This window comes from Hippoglossus stenolepis, chromosome 10, assembly GCF_022539355.2.
Source record: "Hippoglossus stenolepis isolate QCI-W04-F060 chromosome 10, HSTE1.2, whole genome shotgun sequence".
NCBI lineage: Eukaryota > Metazoa > Chordata > Actinopteri > Pleuronectiformes > Pleuronectidae > Hippoglossus > Hippoglossus stenolepis.
In genome coordinates this window covers 1,442,733-1,467,214 of record NC_061492.1, presented here as the reverse complement: position 1 = coordinate 1,467,214, position 24,482 = coordinate 1,442,733, and the positions used below count along the sequence as shown (strand labels likewise).

The window sequence follows — 24,482 nt, the reverse complement described above, 5'->3', positions numbered from 1 at the left end:
TAAAATAATTTAACTCATCTGTTGACTTAGTACTTTTACATATTTAGATACTTTTGCTCAGGTGTAAATCATTTGTATTAAATCAAGTTCTTACACTTCACTGTTCTCTTTTCTATTTGAAAACTTTATTAAACCTATCTTCAACTCTTCTATTAAATTTCTTATATTGTCTTATGTTGCTTTCAAATTAACTCTGATCCATTTTATAGATCATGTAATTTTGTTTTCCTAGTGTTAAATAAAGTTAGTTATCTATCATAAAGTTACCTAACACCATAGACAATCATTGTGTGAATTAAGCAAAATATATAAACTCTCTCCACCTTGATCAAGCGTAACCAAACTTTTATATTTTACTACAGATCTTATTTCGTCAAAGTCTTTGGACGCAGTAGAAATGATCTATTAATCCAACACTGCATAACGCTATCATCTCACAGGAACATTTCAGTTAAAGTAAAATTAAAAGGAAGAAAAAGAGACTGTGCCTCCTCTCTGTCCCCTGTGCCTCCTTCCTCTGTCCCTCTTGCCTCCCTCTGTCCCCTGTGCCTCCTCTTCCTGTCCCCTGTGCCTCCTCTCTGTCCCCTGTGCCTTCTGTCCCTGTGGCTTCTCTCTGTCCCCTTGCCTCCTCTCTGTCCCCTGTGCCTCCTCTCTGTCCCCCCTTGTGCCTTCTCTGTCCTCTTTTGCTCTCCTCTCTGTCCCCTGTGCCTCCTCTCTGTCCCCTGTGCCTCCTCTCTGTCCCCTTTGCTTCCTCTCTGTCCCTTGTGCCTCTCCGTCTCCCAAAGCCTTCTGTCCATCAGCCTTCTGTCCCCTGTGCCTCCTCTCTGTCCCCTTGCCTCCTCTCGGTCCCCCCAGGCCTCCTCTCTGTCCCTAGGCTCTCTCTGTCCCCCTTTGCCTCCTCTCTGTCCACTGTGCCTTCCTCTTGTCCCCTGTGCTCTCCTCTCTGTCCCCCTTTTGCCTCCTCCCTCTGTCCCCTCTGTGCCTCCTCTCTGTCCACTGTGCCTCCTCTCTGTCCCCTGTGTCTCCTCTCTGTCCCCTTTGCCTCCTCTCTGTGCCTCCTCTCTCTGCCTCCCCTGTGCCTTCTCTGTCCCTGTGCCTCCTCTCTGTCCTCCTGTGTCTCTCTCTGTCCCTGTGCCTCCTTCCTCTGTCCCCTGTGCCTCCTCTCTGTCCATCAGCCTCCTCTCCGTCCCTGTGCCTCCTCTCTCTGTCCACTGTAGCCTTCCGCCTCTGTGCCTCCTCTGTCCCCTGTGCCTCCTCTCTGTCCACTGTGCCTCCTCTCTGTCCCTGTGCCTCCTCTCTGTCCCCCTGTGCCTCCTCTTCCTGTCCCCTGTGCCTCCTCTCCTGTCCCCCTGTGCCTCCTCTCTGTCCACTGTGCTCCTATCTGTCCCCTGTGCCTCCTCTCTGTCCCCCAGCCTCCTCTCTGTCCCCCCCCTGTGCCTCCTCTGTCCCCCTGTGCCTCCTCTCTGTCCACTGTGCCTCCTCTCTGTCCACTGTGCCTCCTTCCTCTGTCCCCCCTGTGCTCTCCTCTCTGTCCACTGTGCCTCCTCTGTCCCCTGTGCCTCCTCTCTGTCCCCCTGTGCCTCCTCCCTGTCCCCCCTCTGTGCCTCCTCTCTGTCCACTGTGCCTCCTCTGTCCCCTGTGCCTCCTCTCTGTCCCCAGCCTCCTCTCTGTCCCCCCTGTGCCTCCTCTCCGCCCCCTGTGCCTCCTCTGTCCCCTGTGCCTCCTCTCTGTCCTCCCTGTGCCTCCTCTCTGTCCACCTGTGCCTCCTTCTGTCCCCTGTGCCTCCCTTCTGTCCCCTGTGCCTCCTCTGCCTCTGTGCCTCCTCTCTGTCCCCCTGTGCCTCCTCTGTCCACTGTGCCTCCTCTGTCCCACTGTGCCTCCCTCTCTGTCCCCTGTGCCTCCTCTCTGTCCCCTGTGCCTCCTCTGTCCCCCTGTGCCTCCTTCTCCCTCTGTCCCCCTGTGCCTCCTCTGTCCCCCTGTGCCTCCTCTCTGTCCCCTGTGCCTCCTCTCTGTCCCCCCTGTGGTTTTCATTAGCTGTAAGCCATAATCATCAAAATTAAAATAAATAAACGCTTGAAATATCACCTGTGTGTAATGAATCTATATAATATGAGTTTCACTTTTTGAATTCAATTATCAAAATAAACGTTTTTTTTTTTTTCTAGGAACAGTACAACAACAGTAATGGTGTTTTGTGCAACTGGTATATATATATTCATATATACAGCTGTACAAAAAGGCGCAGGGCGGAGCCGCTATGGAAAACGCAACAGGAAGTCGCCAATTTTTGATTACGTTCGATCATAGCAACTTTAAATGACGCCATCTCAACAACATGGAGATTCAAACTAGGTGGCGTTGATTACGCGCCATCAAAACACTTCCAGGTTGTCGATCTGTATGACGCCACAGTGGGGGGTGGTCATAGATTCCTTGATGTCTTCGATGTTGCAAAGATGAGATTTATACGATCTGAAGCGTAAACAAGAGTTTCTGTTTTTGGCCCTGAACAGATCAGTCTGTGCGCAGTGACACTGACACGCTGCACGTGATGGCGTGACTGTAATGCGTGATTAGCTGCCGGTTCGAGCCGCTTCTCCCGCCCTCATTTTATTTAATGACATTAAATTCCTACTTGTTACTTTGTCTGTCTCATTTTACACTTTTATATTGTGAGATACGTGTTACTTTGGTTTATTATTATTATTATTATTATTATTATTAATATTATTATAGCAGTCTCACACTTATAATCAGATAAACTGGAGCTGGGCAATAAAACAAATTCAGTAATCACAATCTAAGTTTTTAAAACAGAGGATAATAGAGGGTTCTATATATATATATATATATATATATGTGCTCGGATAATTAGTCCAAAACAAAATGTGAAAAAGGGGGAGTACCTAATAAGTAATATGAAGATATTCATTCCTCCAGCTGTTTCCTCCATTAAGCACTAGGGTGGTTTCACCTTCTCACTAGCTGAGCAGCTGCAGGATTCAGCAGATGATGATTACTTTATTCGAGTAAACTACACATTTACTCAAGTACAGTACAAGCAGATTCTGATGGATTTACTTAATGTCACATTTCACTCAGAGAATCATGTTTAAACGTTCAGTCCACTAAAGTAAATTCAATTACTTCAGATTATGTATAAACACAATGAGCCGCTTTATTTAACTGTTTATTAACTATTTAAAATTAACTACATATTTTATCAACATTAAAATCCATATAAATAATAAAGATTTAGAATATATCATAATAAAACCTATGTCGTTCTGTTGAATCAAACCTACATTGTTTTGTTTTTTATTATGTTGTGTTTCTAATAAATATGTGACTCACACATGATAAAGAATAATAAAATAATTTTAACTCATCTGTTGACTTAGTACTTTTTACATATTTGTGATACTTTTGCTCAGGTGTAAATCATTTGTATTAAATCAAGTTCTTACACTTCACTGCTTCTCTTTTTCTTATTTTGAAAACTTTATTAAACCTATCTTCAATCCCTTCTCTATTAAATTTCTTATATTGTCTTATGTTGCTTTCTCAATTAACTCTGGATCCATTTTTATAGATCATGTAATTTGTTTTTCTCCTAGTGTTAAATAAAGTTTTCATTTATCAGCAAAAGTTACTCTAACACCATAGACAACTATTGTGTGAAATTACAAATATATAAACTCTCTCCACCTGACTGCTGCAACTAAAACTTTATATATTTTACTACAGATCTTATTTCCTGTCAAAGTTTCTTGACGGTAGAAATGATTCATTAATCCAACAGACGACGACGTCATCATCTCACAGGAACATTTCAGTTAAAGTAAAATTAAAAGGAAGAAAATGAGACTGAGCAGTTTTGGAAAAGAAGATTTTTTTTTATTTAAACATTATGGAGAGAAAAGAAAAGAAACTTGTTTTAGAGTTTTTCATTTCTGAAAATCATTTTTATTTACTATGATACAGAGTTTTATGACGTTAAGAGTCAGTTGGTTTGTAATAATCGGAGCGATTGGATGAGAACAGATCAACAATATGATGAAATTAAAAAGATGGGAAAACTACAAAGAACAGTTTCATTTTAATTCAGCAGCTGCTGAACCCCTCCCGCTCCCACCACCCCCACAGACCTCGTACGTCAGAAGCCCTGGCTCTTGTTCCACTTCGTCCTTCAACGTCCTCCTTCCTCCAACATCGCAAAAAACCTTCGACAGGCTCCTGGCTACGATCCATTCTGGAATATTTATCCCTTTAAACACTCCCCCTGCTCCTCGCTCACATCTCAAAGGAAAAGTCACCTCTCGCTCGTCCGCAGCTCGCCCCATTCCAGACGGAAACCTTCTAAGTGTCCTTCAAAGTCTGCTGACTCCTTATGACAATCTCTATTTCTTCGAGCACGCCTGCCACATTAAATCGAAAATCATCATCGTCTTTCCTCCGCCTTTTCATGCTCACGCTTTTTTAAAAACAAACCAGGTCAGGAGTTAAGAAGAACAGAACAACAACCAACCGTTTTTAACCATCATCTTCCTCGATTTAACTAATTCTTTCTCCAGAATCCAGGGTGAAATCTAAAATGTCACGTACCAAAACCCCAAAATATTAAATTCAAAATGATATAGCTACAAAACTAAAGACGAATCCTCAGTGGAGGAGCAAGAACCAGGAAACATCTGGAACATTCGCTTAATAAATTATTTACATTAATTATTTACACTTTCAGCTGAGGGTCGACTGTTTCTGTGGCGGCTGGAAGATAATCGGACATAAAATGAACGACGCCGTCAGAATATGACATAAAAAAAGGGTGCTTGAGTCTGAATTCAGGAACACTGAATGTCTGAGGGTCGAGGACAGAAGACACGCCTGAAACGGGACATTTCACTCAACAGGTTCGATTCCCCTGCCGCCTGGCTTCATCAATAGCAAGAAACCACGGAAACGGATCTCACGCCTGATTTCACATCGCTTTTCCCTCTGAAGTCCGGATAGATTAATCGGTTCAGCTCGACACGACAGAAGACAACAGCTTTGTTGTATTAAGTCTTTAAAAAGACAGATTTATTATTATTAGTGAAGCTTAAATTAAATTGTATTTGTGTGTAAACGTTTTTGTTCTGTCATCGATGATGAAAGCGATTTAGGATTTTTCTTTGTTTCTTTCTGTGACGAAGAGGAATTAAAACCTACAATATCTGTTATCCACCCTCACCCCCATTAACACACACACCATCATAAAACGATGGGTTCAGGCTATACCATCAGAACCACAAAGAAATAAGGATTATAGCTTCTGACAGATTATAGTCCAGTACCCGTGGTATTTCACTAAATCAGCAGCCTCTGCTGTTGATAAAATTTATTTATTTATATATATATATATATATACATATACTTATATATAATTTTTCCTCTATTTAGGAAAACTATTTGACATATAACCAAAATATGATATTAAGAGTTGATTTCTTTGCGTGAGGAAAACAAATGAAAATAAAGAGTGTAACTCCACCTCGAGATTTTTCTGTAGAAATGTTCCCATGAAACCAAAGAAAAAAGATTCAGAGAAAACGACAAATCTGTAAAAATCTCCTAAAGAGTTTCAACGGTTTCGCTTTTATTTTGTGGTTTTTTCTTCTTTAACTTTATAAAGTTCATAGTTTTTTCTTTTACTATGGTAAAAACAGACACATGCAATTGTCTGTTTGGCTGTTGACAGTTAACATGCAGTAGTTTTATTCGAGCTGCTTTCACAAGAACAACCTCCTGCCACACGAGGTATCTGACAAAACGACATTTACTGTCAAACCAACAATATGGACAAAGCGTGTTGATCACAGAAATGTTCATTTAGAAATTGACTTTGAGATTCAGCAAATCTGAAATATTCTTTGTGATGAGAAGAATTTAGGATCTGGAATTTAGACGGAAAGAAAGATTTCTATTTTTTTGGTGGAATCCTGTGTCTGTGTGTGTGTGTGTGTGTGTGTGTGTGTGTGTGTGTGTGTGTGTGTGTGTGTGTGTGTGTGTGTGTGTGTGTGTGTGTGTGTGTGTGTTGCCTTATTGTATGTTTGGTCGCCTGAACTTGTGTTTCTGTCATCACAAGCAGGTGTCCCTGTATGGGACCTTTTAGACAGAAGGGTCACCAGCGGAAGTGGTGGTGGCTTTGATTGCTTTGACTTGATGTGGGTTTCATAAACACATGCCCTGGTTCAAGTCCACATTGTTCAGCCTTTATTTTACTGGGAAGTCTCAGCAAAGAGAATCAAACCCTGGCTCCATGAACATCAGACAAGTGAGAACCGCCGGTGACTCGTGAATAACGTGTTGTTGCTGATGGACTCACACTGGCCACTCTACGACATGAGCAGAGGTCTTCAACAGGGGTCAGCGACTCCCTAGGGGTCATGGAGGTACTGCAGGGGGTCGCGAGCATTTTTGGTTGATTAGACAATTTTTTTTTTTTTTTTTTTTTTTCCCAACCAATTTTTATTTAAATGTCTTTAAATACACATTAACATAAATCCAATATATAGTTGCGAATGGATAAATGGAGGCCTCGTCTCACAGCACGAGACGAGCCTGACCTGTCCCTCCACGCTCCTGACACAAACAGGAGGACCCGCCTCTCGCTGCTGTGTTAATCACGAGGCCGCATGTTACAACCGGTTCTGTGATTGGCCGAGATAGGCATTCCTGGTTCTTAGTATTGAATGCACAATAACAGGGTAGCTATGTTTACATGGCACTAGGCCCAGTTTAATATAAAACAGAATTTTATACAGAGTATAGTCGGGGTCCCTTGCTCCATCTCTATCAGTTCGGGGGTCCTTGGCCTGAAACACGCTGAAGACCCTGCACTATGGTTTAAACAGAACCTGGGATTTCTGAGTAAGACTTCACGTACTCTGCTGTGGTGAGAGTCCAAACATGTTGAGGATCACAACCAGAGACTTGAACGCAGACATCTTTCTTTTCTCTACTCTGTGAGAACTGGAATGTGGATCAAATGGAAGAAGAGACGAGTTAACAGGCTGGTTTGACTCATGACACCGAGTCAGAGCAGCGGAGGTTCAGACTCTGCAGCTACGATCTCTGCAGAGTTCAGACTGAAGACTCAGACTCTGAGTCCCATTGTGAACATTGTGTGATGGAAACTGAAAGTGTGACTGTTTGTAAAGTGTTACCTCCTTCCCCTTCTCCAAACTTCCTTCAGAGCTTTTAAACTACTTCCAGTGTATTTGGGGTCGGTTCTCCAGGACTCACAGACTGTCTGTTATCATGCTGACAGTTTCTTTTCTCCGCTCACACACATAGAAACACACAGTGAACCAGTGTTGTGCAAGTTCACACCCTCTCATGAACTAGTCTAAGTTCAGTTCATACAAGTGAATATGAATAGTTCACGTTCATAGTTCACCATTTAAATTCTGAACTAGTTCAAAGTCTGGTTCATTTCATAGTTTTAAGGTGGAAAGTGAGAATGAAAGACTTAACTTGTTTGTAAAGAAACTTTATCCATCACTACCTCTTGCCTTAAACTGTACTTCATATGTATCAATTCCTAAAAGAAATGTTTTTTTAATTATTGCTAATTTTGCCTGTTTATTTATTCATACCCGCAGGAGTTTGTCTACCTGTTGTTGGGAACTCATACCCCTGAAGGCTGCAGACAATGGTTTGGGTCATTGGGGCTGTTGGCAGGGGCTCTGGTCTTTTTTTGACTTTTTCAATAACTTGGAGATAACTTCTTAGGCTAGCTGGATGCTTCAGCTCCACATGCCGGTTTAACTTAGATGCGGATGAGGCTGACGTCCGGACTTGCTTTTCAGCGCAGGACACAATTTGGTACAGAAAGGTGAGATTGTTACTGTCGGAATCTTTATCAGACAGTTTGTAAAAATCCAATAATAAAGCAAATAATAATAATAAGGTGCATTTGACAGTCGCTGAGTCTGCGTCTCTGCTTTCACTTGCCATTTGTATGGCGAGACCGAGAGCTGTTGTCTTGGATCACGTTGCTTTTGTTTGGACTACATGTGTGCGCGATGAATCATGGGTAACGTAGTGCGAAGTCGAGTTAGTTGGTTTCTGGCTTACGCCGAAATTCTTTTCCGGCCACTGAGCAGCGACATGGTGATTTACACAGCGCTCCTCCTCAGAGAAGGAAAACACTCCGTCACGTTTTGCTCAGATAATATGAACGTCTACAGTTCATATTCATGATTTGTCATTAAGTTGCGTTCAGTTCTATCAGTTCTTTATAAAAATGAACGTGTTCATTGAACTCGTTCATGCACAACACACAGTGAACACATGGAGATAAAACTCTGTCGTTAAGAAACAAGAGTTTACTCTCACCGACCCACTGGCTCCCGTCTCCGTGTCTGCTCCTGAAGAATAGACCTGAAACCTGGTGAACTCCCACAACCGTTGAAGTCACGAAGACAAACGAACAGTGGATGAGAAAAGTGAGGAACACGGTGTAAAATAAAGAGGAGCTTCCACCTCGAGTTCAACACATCAGGAACTGTTTCAGAGATCAGGCTACGAGAACCTGAGGAACACACTTCCAGCTTTCCTGGAGCAATTGATGCATTTAGACACGCCCACTCACACGGAGTCTGTGTGGAGTCTGTGTCTGTGTCTGTGGTTACACCCTCTTTACACCGGCCGCGCGGAATTTCTGTGCCTCCTCTCTGTCCCCCGGCTCCTCCTTCCTCTGTCCCTGGCTCCTCCTCTCTGTCCTCCCGGCTCCTCCTCTCTGTCCCTGCCCTCCTCTCTGTCCCCTCAGCTCTCCTCCTCTCCTGTTATGACTACAGTTGTTCACTCTCTTCCCTCACTGAGAGCCGCGCAGTGACGTCAGAGCTCGTTCACGCAGCAGTCGGTCAGTGCGACTTTGAAGAAGAACAGTGGAAACAGTAAAACCCGAGTTCCTCTGGTCTCAGCTGATCAGTGATCAGAGCAGAAGCTGCAGTTGGTTTGTTCTGAGCTTCATGAGGCTGCATTTAAAGAGTTTTGTAGATACAGTGTTTGTTGTTCATTGGAGTGAGAAACATTGTGTTTTAGTTTTATCGTCTGTATGTTCTGTGTGTACAGCATGCGTATTCATCAGACAAGACAACGCTCTTTTCCTATCTGCTCCTTCAGAAGCTGGGGCAGCTGCTTGAATTTCCTAAGGCATAGGTCACAGTGTCTTAATGAGCACAGTGCATTCATGTATGTGTGATGTTGAATAAAGCTAAAGGAATACTGTAATATATATAAAGGTTTATGTATGAGAACAAGTTTAAGTACAGTGTATTGTATGTCACTTAAGCCATAGTCCTAATACATAACAAAACATAAATTCTTTCTGTTAAGGTACAACATAGCGGTAAAATCGATCCTTTTCAGGGCTATAGTGTTCAATTATATTATTAAAATCCTAACAGGCGTTATCAAAAGTCTGAAAGTTGACGTTGAAAACCGAGTCTTCCGAGCAGAGTGGACAGACGAGTGTGTGTTTGTTCTTCCCGCAGTGAGCTCAACAACACCGCTAAGGCTCTCATTGGCTCTGAGTCTGGTGCGTTGTCAAAAGCGGCGATTTAAAAAGTCCATCATGAAACCAGACAGACACTTTGAAGACTGACCCGCAGCAGTCCTGAGGTGGCGACCCGCAGAATGAATGAGCCTGAAGCCCAGTGTGAGCGATTCACGCATAACAGCGATGACAGTGTTCGCTGAGAATACAGTGTATTTTTGGGACAATGACAAAGCCCTTTACAGATGTGGAGCATCGCGTTAAAGAGTGTCGTGGCTGTGTCCGAGACACTTCTGGATGGAAAAGAAAGAACTGACAGAAAGAATTCAACAAATCCCCCTCAGCCAACAGCCACGAGACGCACAGAACTACTAGGAACGGATGTTCAGTCCCAGCTCACTGCTGCTGTTAAAAGTGCACCGTGCATAGGTTGGATTGATGAATCAACTGATGTTAGTGACACTGCTCAGCTTTTGGTATCAGGCCAGATTTACCACGCAGAGAGAAACGATTTCTGTGAGGACATTTTAGGCATCACAGCACTTACAACACACAGCAGAGGGGAAGACATATACTAGCTATAAAAGAAATGTGAACACAGAGAGGTAATACATGAAAGATGTAGTGTCCGTCACCACCGATGGAGCTCCCTCCATGATGGGTAAAGAAAGGAGTAGTAGTCTCCGAGTGAGAGAGGACAACCCAGACCCTTCTCGTATCACTGCATCATCCACCAGTCTGTTCAGCTCTTTCAGAAGAGGATGCAGAGGTTAGTTATGAATACTGTGATGAAACTATCAACTTGCTCAGGGCATCGGTCATCACATAAACATCGCCTCCTTCTCGAGAATCCTGGACGGAAGTTGATGCAACTAAATGACCTCCTGCTGCACTGCAATGTTAGGATGGTTGAGCAAAGGCAGAGTTCTAGCATCGCGTTTGGGCTGCTAGGAATGAAATAAAACGTTCCTGGAACAACAGAAGAATCATATGCCAGACAGTTTGCTCAGTTTTTGGAAGATGAGAGAAAATGATTTCATGACCTTCTTAGTTGACATAACCTCACACCTAAATGACCTTCAACCTAAAACTGCAGTGGGCAGAAACAACTCTGTGTGATTTGCAGCAGCTGTCCAGTCTCTCCAGCGAAGTTGGAGATTTTCAAAGTGGATCTCCAAGAACTTTACACATTTTCCCGCAATGAAGCAAATTCAGGGTGAGAGAGCAGCTTTTCCTCATGTTCATACAAAACTGATTGGAATCTTCAGTGGTCGTTTTGATGACTTCAGCCTGGGAGAACAGGTCCCTCATTCAGAATCCTTCTGGTCAAAATGTGAATCTCGTTTTCACAGGAGGCTAAAATGACCTTCAAGTGGGTAGATATGGCCTCCTCTACAGATGGAGCTTGTTGATCTGCAAGAGCAGTGTGGAGTTAGTGATGCTGCCAGCTCCCTGGCTACAGACTGTACCTGAGAGAGAGTTTCCTCTGGTCTCACTAGCAGTGGCAGAACACCCCTTGACGATGTCTGGCTCCACATACAGATGCGAATCATCATTCTCAACACTTAACATTATTAAGACCAAATAATGCTCAAGAACGACTAATGAACATTTACATTGACCTGTTTGAGAACGCCCTGAGCCCAATCCTCAGCTCAGTTCAACCTAAAGCACTTCTTTTACATGTTTGTCTCTGAGGAAGCAGCATCTTTATGGTTCAAAGGAATGTAGATGATATGCAAATTCCAAGACAGAATGTTTATTGCACTGTGTTTCATGTTTGTCCAGCATAGCATTGTGTTTTGCCAGTTTGTGTTTACTTGTGTTGTTACAAAAGCAGCCATGTGCAAAAAAATGTTAATTAAACTGATTTATTGGGAGCCCATATTTGTACGTCTCTAATTATCCGACCGTGAAGGGGAGGAGGGTTGATGTCTGGACTCCTTTTGCAATTTTAGTTAAAGACCCTGAGGAAACAATAGAAGATCTCAGGAAGTGTTGAACCATCAGTGACTAATGGTGAGCCAGAGGAGAAGACATTTATAGATTCATTTAGAGATTTCAGTGGATAAATGAAGCTTGGAAACTGCAGGTGGCGCTAGAGGACAAGATAGAAGTTCACCAAAGTCATGAGCAGTCCTCTCCTCTGTTCTGTATTTAAGCTTTTCATCCCTATGAGTAAAACTTAAATGTGTCAAAATACAGAAAGATACCACACAGATTTAGATCAATACATTTTAATTAAAATATAAAACAGCACCAGATATAAAATACTAATGTGTACATTCTTTCCAGTGCAGAAACAGGAATTCAGCTTTAACCTGGTTCAGGTTGTGAGTCTGCTGAACGTGTCAGACTAAAGCAGCACTATGTCTCCACCTCAAACCAGCAGCTGGATTCAAATGGGTTTGATGGTTCAGTGACTGAAGCCGTTTGGTCTTTCACAGAAGAAGAAGGCAGCAGGATATTGTCCGGGTCGGACTCACCACATGGAAACCCACGTCGGCCTCATCACCCAAAGCTCTGTGACCTCCTCGTCTTTCCAAGTTGACGCCTTCATCTTCTACGTGTTCGACTCCTCTTCTTCATCCTGAGATAGTTGTTGGTCTTTGTGTGTTCATGTGTTTCATGGCCCAACACAATTTTCTTCATTGTCTGACCTGTAAACAAAATTAAGAAAATTCAGAGCTGCTGAAATCTTAATCTCCTGGATTTTTATTCTTCATTAGTCATAAACACAAACTGCAGAAGATGTGAAACTATCAAACATCAGGACATTTTCTTTCTCTCTTAATCTTATTGAATCCATTGAACTTCTTTTTTCATATCATGCATTTCTTTGTCCTTTTGCTTTTGCTCCACAAACCTGAGACAAACATCTCCTCCAGGAAATGTCTGAAAAAAACAGATGAAATTATCTGAGACGTTCACAGACACATCTGCTTCATGTTTGCTGATATAGAAACTTTCATTTTACAGAATGAACGATACTAATAGATGTTACATTTTACATAAATACACATTTTTTAATTAAAGTTCTTTGTATTTGTGTTATTAATAATACAGTTCATGGTTAAACTGTAAAATATCAAGTCTCAGTTACATTTCTTTGCCGTAAGGGTTTGATAACGACATCTTAGGAATCACTCAAATCTTTTTCATGAATTTATTGGCCGATATATCGTTATCAGATTTTCTTTCACTCTAATATCGATATGGTTTTTGAACGAACTCTCAGAAACTGATGCTTTAGGATGTGTCTGCTGATGCAGCTGAGATGAAGCTGTTAGAGCAACGTGACAAGAATAAAGTAGTTTACAGCATCTCCATGACAACAGGGTTATTCTTTAGAGCAGAATATTGTAACTCTCAGTACAGAATATACAGTAAACTTACAGTGAAGGTTTCATCTGTAGCATCTGATTGTGGATGGTCCGTTTTGGGTTTGTTCAAAAGAAATAATCATTAGAAGAAACAACACATAATAAATGAACAGCAGAATTATTGTAAATATTAATATTTACCCTTTGTCTTCTAAAGTAGCATAATCCTGCTCCAGCTCCTAATACACACACGAGTACTCCGACCACAATTCCTGCAACTGAACCTGAAACACCTGTAATTCAGAGAGTAGAACTGTAGCATCAACAAAGTGCAGTGATGTGTCTTCAGTGTAAAGTGTAGTGTGTGTGTGTGTGTCCTCGTTCCTGTATGTTCTCCTGACAACATGTGGACATGATGCTCCTGATGAGCTGGAGGACGGAGCCCTGGGGGATCTGCTCCACCAGGAGGAACCCAGGGCTCACTGCACTAGCCTAAGGTCTGACAGTCGCTCTGAGGATTTCATCAATCAGTTCTCGTCTCATGGGATCTTACCTTCCTCTATCGTCACGTAGCTGTTGATGAAATGCGTCTCCTCTTCACTACTGAGTTCACAGGTGAACGTTCCCTGGTGATCTGAAGATAAGAGGTGCAGCGTGAGGCTGCCTGACGCTGACACATCCTCCACCTGCTGCCTCCACTGCTCTGAGACCCTGGGGGGGCCGTCGACCCCGGTCTGGTCCACAATGATCTGCCTGTGGTTGAACTTCCACAGCAGGTGTGTCGGGGGTTTGGTGTTTGGAGCAGTGCAGTTGATTGTTGTTGTTCCACTCGGTGACACATGGACGGGAGCTGAGAAGAAAAGGGATCAAATAATATCATCGTTCTCAGAATGTGGTTTCAGGCTCTGATGAGACTTTCTGAACATTTTCTATCATCAGATGTCAGTTATCTGTAGGAGCAGATATAAATATGCAGCAGTACGGTGAAACAAGCAAAGGTTCAGTTCCATAGAGCAGATGAAACGTACTGGGTTGATACCACACCGCGCTCCTCCTGCCACTGCGAGTGCTGAGGCTGCAGATCAGAACAGTGTCTCTGTCTGACAGTGTCAGTGTGCTGCTGATCTCATAGAGCTGCTGCTCCGTCTCCTTCACTGAGGTTTGGATCTGAAGGGTCACGGTGGACGGAGGCCTGGTGGACCAGGTGAGCTGCGGCTCGGGTAGATCCCTCTGAGCGGCAGGTGAAGCTGTTCTCCACCTGCTCAATGTCCACGTGACGCACCGGAGCTGCAAGACAACATTTCTCTTTTAGAACTCATTGATCATCTTTGCCTCGTGCACTGTGGAGCTCTTCATTAATTTGACACATTGTGCTTATTATTTAACATGTCACATATGAGCCAATATGTGGAGCTGCTGACATGAGCTGTGTCTCAATTCAGGGGCTGCATTTGAAGACCGAGCTCCAACGAGTGGATCCGTCCCCGTCCAACCTGTCCCAGGATTCATTGCACTTTAGTGACTCACCATGTTTCAAAGAGGTAATGGTGCCGGCGAGCAGCGAGACGTCCAATGCTTAAGTATCAGCTTCAACTCAACCCAACAGTACACATGTTAAACAAGGTAACAGCAAGAAGAGACAAATATCATTTCTAGTATTTGTGTTCTGTTTTCACTGAGTTTCTTTACCATCTGCTCTCAGGTTGATGAATGAATCCTTGTAGACTCCAGTGATGATGCTGGTGAAGCACTCGTATCTGCCCTGGTCCTGGAGCTGCAGCCCCGTCAGCCTGATCGAGGCGTTTCCTCTGGAGATCTGCTCTGTGAACAGCGATGTCCGGCCTCTGAAGCGCTCGCTCTGGTGATCAAACTGGTCTCTGGCACTGTAGTAGGAGTGGACACGAGTCTCTCCTGGTTCCACCTGCATCCAGTGAATGACTGGTTCTTTACCAGGCTGAAAACTGCAGGGTAAGATGCAGCTCTCCGCTAAAACGCAGGAGACCTCAACATCTGTGAGACACCGGGTAAAAAAACAACCAGTTCAGGATCAACTGTGGTGAATAGAAGCTTCTTTAAAAGAGCAATTAGAGCATTTGCTCTCAGACGGATTGTGAATGTAAATATCCTGATGGAACTGTCTGTCTGTTTGGCTGTTGACAGTTAACATGCAGTAGTTTTATCTGAGCTGCTTTCACAAGAACAACCTCCTGCCACACGAGGCATTCGAATGTGTAACGTACATTTACTGTCAAACCAACAATATGGACTAAAGAGGCTCAGATTCACCAAGCTGGGAAAGTTGTGTGTTGATCACAGAAATGTTCATTTAGAAAATTGACTTTGAGATTCAGCGAAATCTGAACATTCTTTGTGATGAGAAGAATTTAGGATCTGGAAATTTAGACGTAAAGAAAGATTTATTTTTAGAATCCTGTGTGTGTGTGTGTGTGTGTGTGTGTGTGTGTGTGTGTGTGTGTGTGTGTGTGTGTGTGTGTGTGTGTGTGTTGCCTTATTGTGAAGGTTTGGTCACTGAATTTGTGTTTCCTGTCATCATAAGCAGTGCACCTGTATGGGACCTTTATTGTGAAGGGTCACCAGCGGAAGTGGTGGTGGTTTTGATTGAGCTTTGACTTGATGTGGAACATAAACAACATGTCTCCTGGTTCAAGTCCACATTGTTCAGTTCTTATTTTACTGTGAAGTCTCAGTAAAGGAGAATCAAACCCTCGGCTCCATGAACATCAGACAAGTGAGAAAACGCCGGTGACTCGGTGAAATAACGTGTTGTTGCTGATGGACTCACACTGGCCACTCGACACATGAGCAGAGGTCTTCAACAGGGGTCAGCGACCCTAGGGGGTCGCATGGAGGTACTGCAGGGGGGTCGCGACATTTTTGGTTGATTAGACAATTTTTTATTTATTTTAATTTTTTTTCCCTCAACCAATTTTTATTTAAATGTCTTTAAATACACATTAACATGAATCCAACATATAGTAGCGAATGGATAAATGGAGGCTCGTCTCACAGCACGAGACGAGCCTGGACCTGTCCCTCCACGCCTCCTGGACACAAACAGGAGGACCCGCCCCCCCCCTCGCTGCTGTGCCAAAACGAGGCCGCATGTTACAACCGGTTCCCCGTGATTGGCCGAGATAGATATTCCTGGTTCTTAGTATTGAATGCACAATAACAGGGTAGCTATGTTTATACATGGCACTAGGCCCAGTTTAATATAAAACACAATTTTATACAATATATATAGTCGGGGGTCCCTGCTCCATCTCTATCAGTTCGGGGGTCCTTGGCCTGAAACACGTTGAAGACCCCTGCACTATGGTTTAAACAGAACCTGGGATTTCTGAGTAAGATCAGACTTCACGTACCTGCTGTGGTGAGAGTCCACATGTTGAGGATCAACACAACCAGAGACTTGAACCCAGACATCTTTCTTTCATTCTGTGAGAACTGAATGTGGATCAATGGAAGAAGAGACGAGTTAACAGCTGGTTTGACTCATGACACCGAGTCAGAGCAGCGGAGGTTCAGACTCTGCAGCTACGATCTCTGCAGAGTTCAGACTGAAGACTCAGACTCTGAGTCCCATTGTGAACATTGTGTGATGGAAACTGAAAGTGTGACTGTTTGTAAAGTGTTACTCTCCTTCTCCAAACTTCCTTCAGAGCTTTCTAAACTACCTTCCTCCAGTGTATTTGGGGTCGGTTCTCCAGGACCACAGACTGTCTGTTATCATGCTGACAGTTTCCTCTTCTCCGCTCAAACACATAGAAACACACAGTGAACCAGTGTTGTGCAAGTTCACACCTCATGAACTAGTTCAAGTTCATAGTTCACCATTTAAATTCTGAACTAGTTCATAGTTCAGTTCATTTCATAGTTTTAAGGTGGAAAGTGAGAATGAAAGACTTAACTTGTTTTTTAAAGAAACCTTTATCCATCACTACCCCTTGCCTTAAACTGTACTTCATAAGTACACTGTAACAAATTTCTGTAGTTTCTACAGTAAAATTTTACAGTAACTTCTTGTTCTGTCATTTTACGATGTTTACCTGTATATCGCAATGCATCATGGGACAAATATAATTACAGTAGGTAACAGCATTTTTCCACAGTAACACATTGTAAAATTACAGGCAAGTTGTATTCTGACTGTAGATGGTGCATGTTACAGTTAAATACTGTTGATATGGATGGCGTTGCACGAGGCGGTTTGAAAGACGACCTTGACATGAGAGCAGAGGAGCAACAGCCGTGTCCAGCCACTACGTAATACGTAAGTTGAATGTTAATTCCCTACAAAATTAATATGGGCTTCAACTTTGTTGGGATGTCATTGTAATAACATTGTTGAGATCTTAATTGAACCAATGCTATTGTTTGCAGTTACTAAAGTGACAACTTACTAAAGTGAATGACTTAAAGTGAATCAATGGCATTTGAAATTGACAAGCTAGTATGCAACCCTACCAGGATGCTTTGTTATGAGAGGAGCAGTTAAGCGCAGTGACATCGCGCTAAAACTAGCATGCTAACGCTAGCGCGCTAAAGCTAGCATGCTAGCGCGCTAGCGGGGAGGAAATGGGATTGGGCCTAAATTGAACAGTCAGTCAGTGCAGTTTCCCATTATTGTAGCTAAGTCGTGTTTTGAACATTGAGACATTTGGCATTCATCTTGTCTACTTTATTGTGGGGGGGGGCAGTTGGCTGTGGAACTTGCTGATTTGGGTATTCACAGTCTAACAGAGGTGGTCCAGGGCTCAAACTACATGTGTGTTAAGCAAGAAGATCTCCTTGATTATTGTCCATTAATGTGTACAAGCTGAATGGCACATCAGTGATTATATTTCACCACTCCCTCCCAGATATATACTGACATGTCAGTACTGGGGGAGGACATCAGACAAACTGTAGACAAACTACAGTCCCAAGCATTGGAGTGGCATCCAGATCTGACCTGCAGTTCATCAGAGAGGAGGATCTCCCTGCCAACCCTAACCCTGCTGTTTTTTCCCGCAGATCACTGATCATCTGTGAGCCAAATCGGCTGATACACTGCAATACGTTTTTTTGTTTTGTTCTAGCAGGTATTCATGAAGTTTCTTTTCGTGTGATTTTGTGATTTCAGATGTTTCGTTGGAATCAATCCAACCAAAGGCACCAAGACGGCAAAGCTGGTCGGCCAAAGAAGTGGGAAGGTGCGTGAAAACAAGAACAACTCTGTCAGTCCTCACGTCTCTTCTCTCCTCAAGAGATTAATGGACTTTGAATGGTTTTGAGTGTAAGTCAAACATAAAGCATGAGGACTGTTCTCCTCCTCACTATGTGACTGGACATTGTTCTTCTCTTAACATTTTATTAGTATTTACATATTTTGCTGATATATTAAGATTTCCAAACACACTGAAAAAAGGTCATCTTTTTTAGCTAGTTAGCTAAAAGTTAAATTATACCAAAAATTATGTGACCTTCTTCTTAATACATTTCTACCTCAGGTCCTGGTTTCAGATTGGGCCTTTAAGCCCAGTATGTTGTCAGTTTTAATAATGTTTGACTATGTTGAAACTCTGGTCAATGTGAATTCCACTGGGTGGCCGGTGTCCAAAGATGTATAATTTACGTTTAAGAGCTTTTCTGAAAAAAAGGACACCATGTTCTTAAAACGTTGTGAAACTGTGAGTGTCAATAAAAGTTTTATTTTGTTGCAGCTCTGGCTCCGTTTTTATTTAACAGGTGAAAAGACTTTAGTGCAATGTTGATGAATTTTGGATAAACATTATGCCTGGTCTCATTCAAAATACCTCACAGTATGCATAATTTGCAAAACTGCTAATGTAAAAAAATAAAAAATAACTAAAACAATTGTACAACATCATATTGTATTGTGAAGTATTAACAGCTATTTATTGGCAACTTTAGTTACCAGGTAACTTCTGTAATCGGAATAGAATACAAGGTAATGTTGTAAACTAGATTACAAGTAATTGCGGTTTTCTGTAAAAAAAAAACAAACAAGAAATTGCTGTAATTTATATACAACAAAAAACTGTAAAACGTATACTGTAATATACTGTAATTCTTTTTACAGTAATTTTACAGTACTTTATTGGCAACTTTTTTGCCAGGTATTTACTGTTAATTCTACAGTCAATTATTTACAATGTATCAATTCCTAAAATAAATGTTTTTTTTAATTATTGCTAATTTTGCCTGTTTATTTATTCATACCCTGCACGAGTTTGTCTACCTGTTGCTGGGAACTCATACCCCTGAAGGCTGCAGACAATGTGGTTTGGGTCATTGGGGCTGTTGGCAGGGGTCTTGGTCTTTTTTTGACTTTCAATAACTTGGAGATAACTTCTTAGGCTAGCTGGATGCTTCAGCTCCACATGCCGGTTTAACTTAGATGCGGATGAGGCTGACGACATTGTCCGTGCACTGAGCAGCGACATGGTGATTTACACAGCGTCTCTCCTCAGGAGAAGGAAAACACTCCGTCACGTTTCAGCGAGACCTCAGATAATATGAACGTGTTCACAGTTCATATTCATGATTTGTCATTAAGTTGCGTTCAGTTCATCGTTCTCATAAAAATGAACGTGTTCATTGAACTCGTTCATGCACAACACACAGTGAACACATGTGGAGATAAAACCTGTCGTTAAGAAAACAAGAGTTTACTCACCGACCCACCGGGTCTCCGCTCCTCCGTGTCTGCTCCTGAAGAACAGACCTGAAACCTGGTGAACTCCTAATAACCGAAGCTGAAGTCACGAAGACAAACGAACAGTGGATGAGAGAAGTGAGTGAACACGGTGTAAATAAAGAGGAGCTTCACCTCGAGTTCAACACATCAGGAACTGTTTCAGAGATCAGGCTGATGAGAACCTGAGGAACACACTTCAGCTTTCCTGGAGCAGCTGATGCATTTAGACACGCCCACTCACACGGAGTCTGTGTGAGTCTGTGTCTGTGTCTGTGGTTACACCTCTTTACACCGGCCGCGCGGAATTCCCCTGTGCCTCCTCTCCTCCCGGCTCCTCCTCTCTGTCCCCGGCTCCTCCTCTCTGTCCCCGGCTCCTCCTCTCTGTCCCCGGCTCCTCCTCTCTGTCCCCTGTGCCTCCTCCTCCTCTCCTGTTATGACTGTTGTGCTGTTCACACCTCTTCCTCACTGAGAGCCGCGCAGTGACGTCAGAGCTCGTTCACGTGCAGCAGTCGGTCAGTGACTTTGAAGAAGAACAGTGGAAACAGTAAAACCCGAGTTCCTCTGGTCTCAGCTGATCAGTGATCAGAGCAGAAGCTGCAGTTGGTTTGTTCTGAGCTTCATGAGGCTGCATTTAAAGAGTTTTGTAGATACAGTGTTTGTTGTTCATTGGAGTGAGAAACATTGTGTTTTTGTTTTATCGTCTGTATGTTCTGTGTGTGTCAGCATGCGTATTCATCAGACAAGACAACGCCTTTCCTATCTGCCCTTCAGAAGCTGGGGCAGCTGCTTGAATTCTTCCTAAGGCATAGGTCACAGTGTCTTAATGAGCACAGTGCATTCATGTATGTGTGATGTTGAATAAAGCTAAAGGAATACTGTAATATATATAAAGGTTTATGTATGAGAACAAGTTTAAGTACAGTGTATTGTATGCCACGGTTTACAGTCCTAACACATAACAAAACATAAATTCTTTCTGTTAAGGTACAAACATGGTGCGTGTAAAATCGATCCTTTTCAGGGCTATAGTGTCTAATTATATTATTAAAATCCTAACAGGCGTTATCAAAAGTTAGGAAAGTTGACGTTGAAAACCGAGTCTTCCGAGCAGAGTGGACAGACGAGTGTGTGTTTGTTCTTCCTGCAGTGAGCTCAACAACACCGCTGCGTCTCATTGGCTCTGAGTCTGGTGCGGTTGTCAAAAGCGGCGATTTAAAAGTCCATCATGAAACCAGACACAGACACTTTGAAGACTCGGACCCGCAGCAGTCCGAGGTAAGGACCCGCAGAATGAATGAGCCCAAAGCCCAGTGTGAGCGATCCACGCACAACAGCGGACAGACGAGTGTTCGCTGAGAATACAGTGGGTTTTGGGACAACATTAAAAAGCCCTTTACAGATGTGAGCATCGTTAAAGAGTGTCGTGCTGTGTCCGAGACACTTCTGGATGGAAAAGAAGGAACTGACAGAAAGAATTCAACAAATCCCCCAGCCACAACAGCCACGAGACGCACAGAACTACCAGGAGCGGATGTTCAGTCCCAGCTCACTGCTGCTGTTAAAAGTGCACCGTGCATAGGTTGGATTGATGAATCAACTGATGTTAGTGACACTGCTCAGCTTTTGGTATCAGTCAGATTTTACCACGCAGAGAGGAACGATTTCTGTGAGGACATTTTAGGCATCACAGCACTTACAACACACAGCAGAGGGGAAGACATATACTTAGCTATAAAAGAAATGTGAACACAGAGAGGTATCAGTATGAAAGATGTAGTGTCCGTCACCACCGATGGAGCTCCCTCCATGATGGGTAAAGAAAAAGGAGCAGTAACTCCAGTGAGAGAGGACAACCCAGACCTCTCCTCGTATCACTGCATCATCCACCAGTCTGTTCAGCTCTTTCAGAAGAGGATGCAGAGGTTATGAATACTGTGATGAAACTTATCAACTTCCTCAGGGCATCGTCATCACATAAACATCGCCTCCTTCGAGAACTCTGGACGGAAGTTGATGCAAATTCAAATGACCTCCTGCTGCACTGCAATGTTAGATGGTTGAGCAAAGGCAGAGTTCTAGCACGCGTTTGGGCCGTTAGAAATGAAATAAAAACGTTCCTGGAACAACAGAAGAATCATAAGGCCAGACAGTTTGCTCAGTTTTTGGAAGATGAGAGAAAAAATGATTTTATGACCTTCTTAGTTGACATAACCTCACACCTAAATGACCTCAACCTAAAACTGCAGGGCAGGAACAACTCTGTGTGATTTGGTAGCAGCTGTCCAGTCTCTCCAGCGGAAGTTGAGATTTTCAAAGTGGATCTCCAAGAGAACTTTACACATTTTCCGCAATGAAGCAAATTCAGGTGAGAGAGATATTTCTTCTCATGTTCATACAAAAACTGATTGGAATCTTCAGTGGTCGCTTTGATGACTTCAGCCTGGGAGAACAGGTCCTTCTCATTCAGAATCCTTTTCTGGTCAAAATGTGACCTCGTTTTCACAGGAGGCTAAAATGACCTTCAAGTGGGTAGATATGGCCTCTCTACAGATGGAGCTTGTTGATCTGCAAGAGCAGTGTGGAGTTAGTGATGCTGCCAGCTCCTGGCTACAGACTGTACCTGAGAGAGTTTCCCTGGTCTCACTACAGTGGCAGAACACCCTGACGATGTCTGGCTCCACATACAGATGCGAATCATCATTCTCAACACTTAACATTATTAAGACCAAATACCGTTCAAGAACGACTAATGAACATTTACACACCTGTTTGAGAACGGCCCTGAGCCCAATCCTCAGCTCAGTTCAACCTAAAGCACTTTACATGTTTGTCTTTGAGGAAGTTACATCTTTATGGTTCAAAGGAATGTAGACGATATGCAAATTCCAAGACAGAATGTTTATTGCACTGTGTTTCATGTTTGTCCAGCATAGGCATTGTGTTTTGGCCAGTTTGTGTTTGATTTTGTGTTGTTACAAAAGCAGCCATGTGCAAAAAAATGTTAATTAAACTGATTTAGTAGAGCCCAAAATTGTACGTCTCTAATTATCCGGACCCCAGAAGGGGAGGAGGGTTGATGTCTGACCTCTTTGCAATTTTAGTTAAAGACCCTGAGGAACAACAGAAGATCTCAGGAAGTGTTGGAACCATCAGTGACCACACGGTGGAGCCAGAGGAGAAGACATTTATAGATTAATTTAGAGATTTCAGTGGATAAATGGAAGTTTGGAACTGCAGGTGGCGCTAGAGGACAAGATAGAAGTTCACCAAAGTCATGAGCAGTCCTCCTCTGTTCTGTATTTAAGCTTTTCATCCCCTTATGAGTAAAATCCTAAATGTGTCAAATACAGAAAGATACCACACAGATTTACATAAATACATTTTAATAAAACATTAAATGTGCCATAACAGTCGAAGTAAAGTTTCATAAAAATATGTACAAATACAAAACAGTGCCAAATATAAAATACTAATGTGTACATTCTTTCCAGTGCAGAAACAGGAATTCAGCTTTAACCTGGTTCAGTTGTGTGACGTTCACAGACACATCTGCTTCATGTTTGCTGATATAGAAACTTTCATTTTACAGAATGAACGATACTAATAGATGTTACATTTTACATAAATACACATTTTTTAATTAAAGTTCTTTGTATTTGTGTTATTAATAATACAGTTCATGGTTAAACTGTAAAATATCAAGTCTCAGTTACATTTCTTTGCCGTAAGGGTTTGATAACGACATCTTAGGAATCACTCAAATCTTTTTCATAAATTTATTGGCCGATATATCGGTATCAGATTTTCTTTCACTCTAATATCGATATGGTTTTTGAACGAACTCTCAGAAACTGATGCTTTAGGATGTGTCTGCTGATGCAGCTGAGATGAAGCTGTTAGAGCAACGTGACAAGAATAAAGTAGTTTACAGCATCTCCATGACAACAGGGTTATTCTTTAGAGCAGAATATTGTAACTCTCAGTACAGAATATACAGTAAACTTACTGTGAAGGTTTCCTCTCTGTAGCCTCTGATTGTGGATGGTCTGTTTTGGGTTTGTTCAAAAGAAATAATCATTAGAAGAAACAACACATAATAAATGAACAGCAGAATTATTGTAAATATTAATATTTACCCTTTGTCTTCTAAAGTAGAAGAATCCTGCTCCAGCTCCTAATACACACACGAGTACTCCGACCACAATTACTGCAACTGAACCTGAAAACCTGTAATTCAGAGAGTAGAACTGTAGCATCAACAAAGTGCAGTGATGTGTCTTCAGTGTAAAGTGTAGTGTGTGTGTGTGTGGCCTCCTCGCTCCTGTATGTTCTCCTGACAACATGTGGACATGATGCTCCTGATGAGCTGGAGGACGGAGCCCTGGGGGATCTGCTCCACCAGGAGGAACCCAGGGCTCACTGCACTAGCCTAAGGTCTGACAGTCGCTCTGAGGATTTCATCAATCAGTTCTCGTCTCATGGGATCTTACCTTCCTCTATCGTCACGTAGCTGTTGATGAAATGCGTCTCCTCTTCACTACTGAGTTCACAGGTGAACGTTCCCTGGTGATCTGAAGATAAGTGGTGCAGCGTGAGGCTGCCTGACGCTGACACATCCTCCACCTGCTGCCTCCACTGCTCTGAGACCCTGGGGGCCGTCGACTGGTCTGGTCCACAATGATCTGCCTGTGGTTGAACTTCCACACCAGGTGTGTCGGGGGTTTGGTGTTTGGAGCAGTGCAGTGGATTGTTGTTGTTCCACTCGGTGACACATGGACGGGAGCTGAGAAGAAAAGGGATCAAATAATATCATCGTTCTCAGAATGTGGTTTCAGGCTCTGATGAGACTTTCTGAACATTTTCTATCATCAGATGTCAGTTATCTGTAGGAGCA

The 24,482-nt window shown here is 42.8% G+C and overlaps 1 long non-coding RNA gene across 1 annotated transcript; it reads right to left on the bottom strand.

Annotated features, from left to right (window-relative positions):
• Positions 1–23,218: 23,218 nt before the first annotated feature.
• Positions 23,219–24,237, bottom strand: LOC124852586. Its single transcript, XR_007032992.1, has 3 exons — positions 24,079–24,237; positions 23,725–23,807; positions 23,219–23,619 (listed from the first exon to the last, which is right to left on the bottom strand). It is a non-coding gene; the product is annotated as an uncharacterized LOC124852586 (long non-coding RNA).
• Between the last annotated feature and the right edge of the window lie 245 nt (positions 24,238–24,482).